This window comes from Simochromis diagramma, unplaced genomic scaffold, assembly GCF_900408965.1.
Source record: "Simochromis diagramma unplaced genomic scaffold, fSimDia1.1 OVJJ01000618.1, whole genome shotgun sequence".
NCBI lineage: Eukaryota > Metazoa > Chordata > Actinopteri > Cichliformes > Cichlidae > Simochromis > Simochromis diagramma.
Window position 1 is genome coordinate 7,331,789 of NW_024387423.1, and position 7,700 is coordinate 7,339,488.

Here is a 7,700-nt window from a genome sequence, read left to right on the forward strand (position 1 = left end):
CTAGACAAAGCATCACTGTTTAATTTCATGCCCAACATTTTTCTATTTCTGTCTAAAAAGATTCTGTGATTGTTTTGATAAATTACACTATTATTATACAGTATTTTACATACTTATAGGTAATCACACAGATACTAATAATATGGTTTAAAACTACTCCCTTGGATCAGCACTGCATTGACAAGAATAAAAATAAAATTAATACATACGTACTCGTGTTTTTCGTCAGTCTTCTTACAGGGATCAAAATTAAAATCATTTCAATAGAAGCTTTCATATTTATTATCACATATTATGCCTTATCTCTACAGATAATAAATACTTAGATGTTTCAGATTTGTTATCAAGCTCTGTATGCCTTATCACTGCAAAGTAATCTATATACGTCTATATGTATATACTTAACCTGGTCTATGATAGACTAAATGATAAGCTTTCTAAAGTACTGCGAATTCGATTGTGATCTGATTATACCTTCAAGGCCTTGAAGTCAAAGTCCAGTCAAACAGCTGCTTTATTCCACTTATTTTCCTCATATTTCTGCTTTTTCGTCTTTGGAAAGTGATTTCAATAGAGGTGGACTCCACAAGGTTGCATGTGTTGTGTAATGCCGTATACGGTAGTTAATGTGCGTCTTCTCTAAAGATGTTGTTCTGTGAGGTTTAAAAGGGAACAAATTATTACTTTGTCCCTTTGATAAAGTGTGACTTTTGCTCCATTGAATTTAAATTTTAGAACACGTGCACATAGTGTGTGATAGCATTTAGATTTGTTTTTACTCAAAATTTTAAAGGTGTGTTTTCTGTCTAATAGTGACTATTCAACATCTTGACTATGAAGCTAGGTTGCTTTAAATGAGGCCTGTTCGTGTGTGTGTGTGTGTGTGTGTGTGTGTGTGTGTGTGTGTGTGTGTGTGTGTGTGTGTGTGTGTGTGTCGTAACCCTTTTGAATGCTGTCAATTTTTCAGTCTTTCATTTTTTTGGTTTTATGTCTGTGTCACACATATTTCCACCACACACACACATATATTCATTCATCTCTATGCAGGATCAGTCATGCTAAAGGTCGTCTATGTGCCAGCTTGACAATATTGTCTATAAGCTGCTTTGGAGCAAGAGAACTTCTAAGGACAATCACCAAGAGGAGGTTTTCTTCGCTTTACGTATGGCTCAGTGTTAGCGTGAATCACCGAGGTGGAGGGTGGCGATTCTTTTCAGCTCCCTCTCAGCTGAACCCATTCCAACTGTGAATAGAAACTGCAATTGATTTGCTAATGATAGAGTATTCACTGCTAATAAGATGGATATAACAACCTTGTCCTTGTCGGTTTGGGAGAAAATTGGCCTCCTAAATTGATTAAACTGAAGGTGAACTGGAGGCAGCCGTGCAGGATGCTGCTTTATGCCGTGGAAAGATGATTTGAGATAAATGTGATGGAGCTGTTTATTTCTGCTTTTTTTTTTTTTTTTTAACTAGAACGTGCCGTTTTATTATTGTATAATAAAATGATTGGAAATTTGTAACAATTTGTGAAATTATTAAGACAAATTTTATCATAATCGACACTTAGACTGTCAACATCGCTGTTATTTCTACTGTTTTAAACATGCAGAATTATATTTTATGAAGAACTTTACACATCGGTTTGTTAAAAACATGCAAAAACATTTTTTTTTCTTCAGGCCATTTAGCAAAAATGGTTATTGGGTTTTTATTTTACAATATATTTTTTCCCTCTTATATCAGCAGCCGCTGTGCCATGAGTTACTGACTGGAGTCGTTTTAGGTTTGCAGAGTCATGTTTTTGGGTTTAGCATTTCAAACTAAATCACTAATAAAGAGAAAAATCTCTGTAGAGCACTATTTCGAATTTCACTCCCTTGTTATTTCCCATCAAACTAACATTTACACCCTCTCATGGCTTGTTAAATTTATTTCCTAGTTCATAATGATATGACAATAATAATGTTAGTCATTGGGCCCTGCTGTGGATGTGACACAAATGGCATATAAATCCAGATGTGACTGGCTTTAATGAGCAGCTGCTGACGATAATCCAGCTGATAAATGACTTTTAGGAGCTTTAAAACCCCTTCGGCTCCAGCATCACTCCACGAGGAGTTTATTTTTCAGCATGACATCACGAGATGTAATAAAATATCAGGGAAGAGTGTGGTAGCTTAGCGCGTCAACCACATATTCGCAGTGTTGAGTGAAATCCAGCAGAAGCCGGCTCTGCCTCTCTGTGTGCCTTGTGTTTAATAAAACAGAGACGGGCCGTAGAATTGATTCAGAAGAAGCCGAATGGCATTGAAACACTACAATGAAACTTGAGAGCTGTGGCCTTCCCAGTGCTCTGGCTCGCTGTGTTCGTCGCCACGTCGTGCGTCTCTGTAGAGGCGTGATAGAGTGCAGTGCATGAAATCTCAGCGTGGTTTTACAGGTAGATCACAGTGCTTGTACATCACACAGCAGTGCTATGTAACTCAGCTGTCTCTCCCATCCTCAATTTCCTCCTGCAGAAATCTGTATGAGTGGTGCCTCTCTGTCTGTCTGTGCAGGATGGATGCGGGATGGAGGACTTTTACCATGGCAACCACTAATGCAGTATAGATGCAGGGACTGAGCATGGGCTACTGCTGTAATAATACAGGATTTGTGGAAAGCAGGTGAAATGTCATCCGGGCTGTTTAAATGAGCACCTTTGAAGTCTGCTGTGGTTAACATTGAATCCCACTTGGCTCTGGTGGGGAAATTAGGCTATTGTTTCCTGTGTTAGTTCAGCACCAAAGCATTCTTTCTGCTCAGTTTCGATTCAGGAGCTTGTAGCTGACCAAAAAATAAAAAATAAAAGAGTCTCTCCTCAACACTATGCTATACTGCATAGCCTCACTTCATTCATATGTCAGCCCCACCGTCACATTGTTTCCTATATCGGCTTATACTGCCCAATCCTCATAATCCGTCTGTAGTCTGAGTCAAATATCTGGTCCATGCAGTGTCCTCTCACCTTCTTTTAGGATGTGATTTCCTCTATCCTCCTCTTCCTCCTCTTCACACACTGGATTACAACTGTCCAAGTTTGAAGAGTAACACCGAGCAGGTTAGCAGAGCGTTTTCACCCTTCCTGCTGTTTTTTAATATACCACAAAATTAGTATTGTTATTGCTAATTGAGAGCAGCAACATCACCTCAGACTATTCTGTAGTGAATAGAGTGACTAAACAATTTTGCATTTAACGCTGTAAAAAGTAAATAAAAATAAAAAATGACATTTAATTTTTTTCATTTTTCACATTTATTTAAATGAATTTGTCAAGCTCGCTATAAGCATCTGCTACACTGTAAAGTAAAGGCCAAAGTGAAAGCGTTATAGTGTAAAATACATAGAGCACAAGTTTGACTCTGGTCAGTGACTGACAGAGTATATTTGGTTTGCCCCGCTGTGTTAGAGCCATTTTTCAGTGTCAAGAGGGCCATAAGTCGCAGCCTCCGCACGAGAGTGTCGGTCCAAGGCAAACATTCCTTCCATGTGGCCCGGTCTGTATCCCTTCTCTGACCTGCTGTTGCTGTGTGTGTGTGTGCATGTGCCTGTGTGTGTGTCCCTGTGTGTGAGGGCGTATTTGTTTTGTCTGCCCCTATCTATAGCTTTGAGCTGCCCCTTTCTTTAACAGCTAGAGAAAGAAACCACACCCCTCAGGCCTTGGCCACTGCACGTGTATGTGGCACTTTGCTCTCCTGGGATTTGGTGATTTCTATTGCCGTGCCATTTCCTCACCAATAACCACGAGATGCCAAACTCTTCAGTTAAACAAGAGCAGAAAAATTAAGAGAGGAATTTTTGATAAAAGATATTATAATTAGGGACACACGTGATCATATGTGCCTCAAAATACACATTTTGGGATCAACACACCAACGAAAAAACTGGTCTTTCTTGTTACTACGCTCACATACAGCAGACCTGCACATAAATTAAATAACGCAGCACACAGAAATTCTGATGCAAGTGTTCACACAGGCATAAGAATGCAAACACACATGCGTATGTGAATACACAGCACCGGTGTTAGCCAATGAGAACGGAGCTTGAACAAGACCTGCAAGTCTCTTGTGACTATCTGCTCCTAGGAGACTGGGACCTACCTGTTTTTATGTGTTTGTTTGTGTCGCTGTTGGCACCTTGAGCTCTATTTTATCATTACCTTGACCTGTGTTTAGTCAAAGCAAAAGCTGCATATGCATACATGCAGTTTCGTCACATTCACGCACGAGTCAGGATAACTGATGCTTCGATTAAAGCGCTAGTGCCAAGCATTCATTCTTTTTTCTTTTTTTTCCTATGTGTAGTATAATGTTTAATCTGTTGTCATACTTGTCTGCTGAAATGGATCAAAAACACTGCTGGACTTATTTGTGTATTAATTTCCGGCAATTGACTAAATCCACCCAAAAATTATAGGAGTTGGACAGATTATTGTGAACTGACCTCACAGTGTGACATGATGCAGGATTGGAGAGGCGTAGATTACAAGCAAATATACAGAGCGTTTACATTTCTATATAAAATGCAAGTAGAAATTAATCTTAACATGTTCGTCGTTTCAGTAGTGCTGCTACTTTACTAATGATGATGGTGATTTTATTGTATTCTATCAGGCTGCCTTATATTTCCCAATGATCTATTTACATCCAAACAAAAAGAATTTGTTATTAGAATTAAAATGTGCTTTGTCCTCTAAAACACCCTGTCTTGATGTCCATGCTGCTCTGCGTTTATCAATGAATTGCAGGTGTAAATACTCAGCGAACTCCTCGTGCTGCCAGGGCGGAAAATGAAACGGCCTCTCCAGCTGGAAGAACAAGTGTTGTGTGGGCTCCCTGAAGTGGTGCAGCACTGGGTCATTGGAGAGCCACAGCGTGTTTGGGAACACAACAGTCTGTGTTTTTTTCAGCACAGCTTGTTGGATGAAGGGCCATTTCACAGGCATTATGGATTAATCTTTGGCAGGATCCCTCCAGGATCAAGCAAAACTGGGCGTTTAACCTCACGTGTCACGATAGAGAGTTCTCTGGTGATAAACCAGGACAGAGAGGATTGAAGGTGACCCGCATTTCTCTGTAGATTCATTACTTGAGTCCTTCTTAAAAATAAAATATGGGTGCACATCCTTCTTCAGGTAAGTGGTACCCATGGACAAATAAATAATTAAACTGCCTTAATGTGAAGTGGAAAACCACCACACATTACTGTGTTATATCTCCCTGCTGATCACCCGATGTCCTGTTTAGGTACCAGAAAGTGACCGTTTGAACTGCGCTGCTGTGTCTGTCACTCCACCTTGCTGTCACCTGCACACAATCACAGCTTCACAGCTGACACGTCCCAACGCTGCTTATAAACTGTTCGTTACGCTCAATATTGAAATGCTTTCAAGTTCATTTTGACAGGAGGTGTGATTGACAGGTGTAAATTGAACAGTCTGGGTGCAAACAGAAAGACTGCTTATATGTATCCCAGCAGCTGTACATGTGTGAACTGTTTTATTAAATAAACGAATGGATGTGATCTTTCTTGTTTTCTTGCATCATCAGATTAATTTTAAAACGAGAATAATAAAAAGTGATAGTATTTAATGATCAGTAGCTTTTCCAGAGATACACTAAATCAAGAGATTGCGTTTCAAATGCATTTGATCTTTGACTTTTTTTTTTTTTTCTTTACAGACGGCAAATATATTTTTTAACCCTTTACCTGGACCTAGAGGTCAAACTAAACTGTAAGGTAAACCCAGCACATGTGAAGCACTTCCAGTTCCCTGTTGCCTTAATTTGACAAGGATACGCTATGTTTTGTTTATTTACTGGGCTTAAATTGTGACTATTGGTATTGTCTGATAAAAATGAAATAATGAATCTATTATACAGACATTAACATTTTGAAGGGCCTGTGGAGCGAAAATTTGCATTTTTATTCATGCAAAAAAACAACAACAAAAAAACCCAAACAAACTACAGTACAAGAAATATCATCTTCTACTCACACTAACATATGTTCCTCTGATTTTAGTGATGCCTGTCTAAATCAATTAATTCTTGGATTTCTGACTCAGTTAACCACAAATCACCGGCAACATAAACAGCTGGATTTTCACACTGGTTTTTAGGAGAGTTGTATTTTTAGAAGGGCTCTGTTTAGGTTGTGCACGCTATATAAATCCAAAGGCAGGTATGACTTTTAATGAAGGAGTTCACAAATACAACCTGTTTTACAAGAGTGTACTTGTAAGCAAGTGAAGGCTTTAATGTAGGGATGCCATCTAACTCAAGCATGGTTATGTCAGACATTGCATTGTACCATTGTATCTCTTGTTCAAAGAGGGCTTTTTGTGATATGTTTTAATGTATTTTCTCACAGATTGCTCTTTTCAACATCTGCACCCGCAAACACGCATCATGTTTGATATTAATTGTATGTTGTGGAGATGTTGGAGGTTAAAAGCCCTCCTGGAGGAACCCATAGTTAAATGGAAATAGAAATCACAAGCCTGTCACCTAAACAATAATTACGCTGCCTTTCCACTGATATGTGTTTTGGAGTATAATTAGAAAATCTGAATGTCTCGTCATCCTGTTTTCGTGATTTTGTGCCTTTTTCGGCTGCATGAGCACGCACCTGTGAGATAATGTGACTGCCAAGAAGCACAGTCATCAGATTTCAAACTTTGTGGCTATATATAACAGTGAGTGGCAGCAGTAATTGTCACTGTGGTTTGAAAGCTATTCCAAATGAAATCAATCACACGCTGGTACTGTAATTGTCTGTGTCGCAATCAGATGACACAGGGTGGAGTCATTTTAGGTGATGCGCTCATATATTGTGTACGTATTGGCTCTGTTGTTGATTTCATTCCCATGCATCCTATTCAGGGACACTGCATTGACTGTTTTCAATTGGAGTTTGGCTTTCAGTAACCTATTCCACCCACGCACTGTAAATAAAGGTTAATGAAATAGCCTGTAGGCAGTTCACAGGAAAGGATTTACCTTTGTTTGCCCATGACATTGCTACCTGCAGAATGAAGGGGTACTGAAAAGGTACATTATCTGCTTTCATAACGTGGAGATTAAGGGACCGAACAGTGAGTAGAGGACTTGCAAAGCATATTTAAATTTCCTATGTGGCCTATCCACCAAGTTACTTATTATTGAGCCAAATAGAAAGTGATCTGAAAATTAACAGCCACAACTCTGTGATCTCAGAATAAAGGAAAGATCAGACTACTCACTTGAAGGACCTTGGCGATGCCCATAGATCACTAATAATTTTAATGGCTGAATGTGCGTTCTAATGGACTCAGGAAATATGATTAATCTAAGTCTACAATATTTATAAGAAGTAATTCTGTTATAGCAATGCCCACATTGTTTGATCAGTTATGACTTTAATGTGATTAATTGGCTGATCTCATATTTTTTCCAACTTAAATATGAAAACCACATTAATCACTTTTTATATTTTCTGCATATGTGAGATTTGGTGGTATTCACAAACAAGTCATGAGCCTTCCAGACATCACTGAACAGAACACAGGAAAGCCAATGAGAGGTGTTCCAACTTGCCCAGTGAGGTCTGTTTTATGCCCGGGGACATAAGCAGTTTCATAAAAGAAAGACCACAAACATTAGCTTGTTTGTTG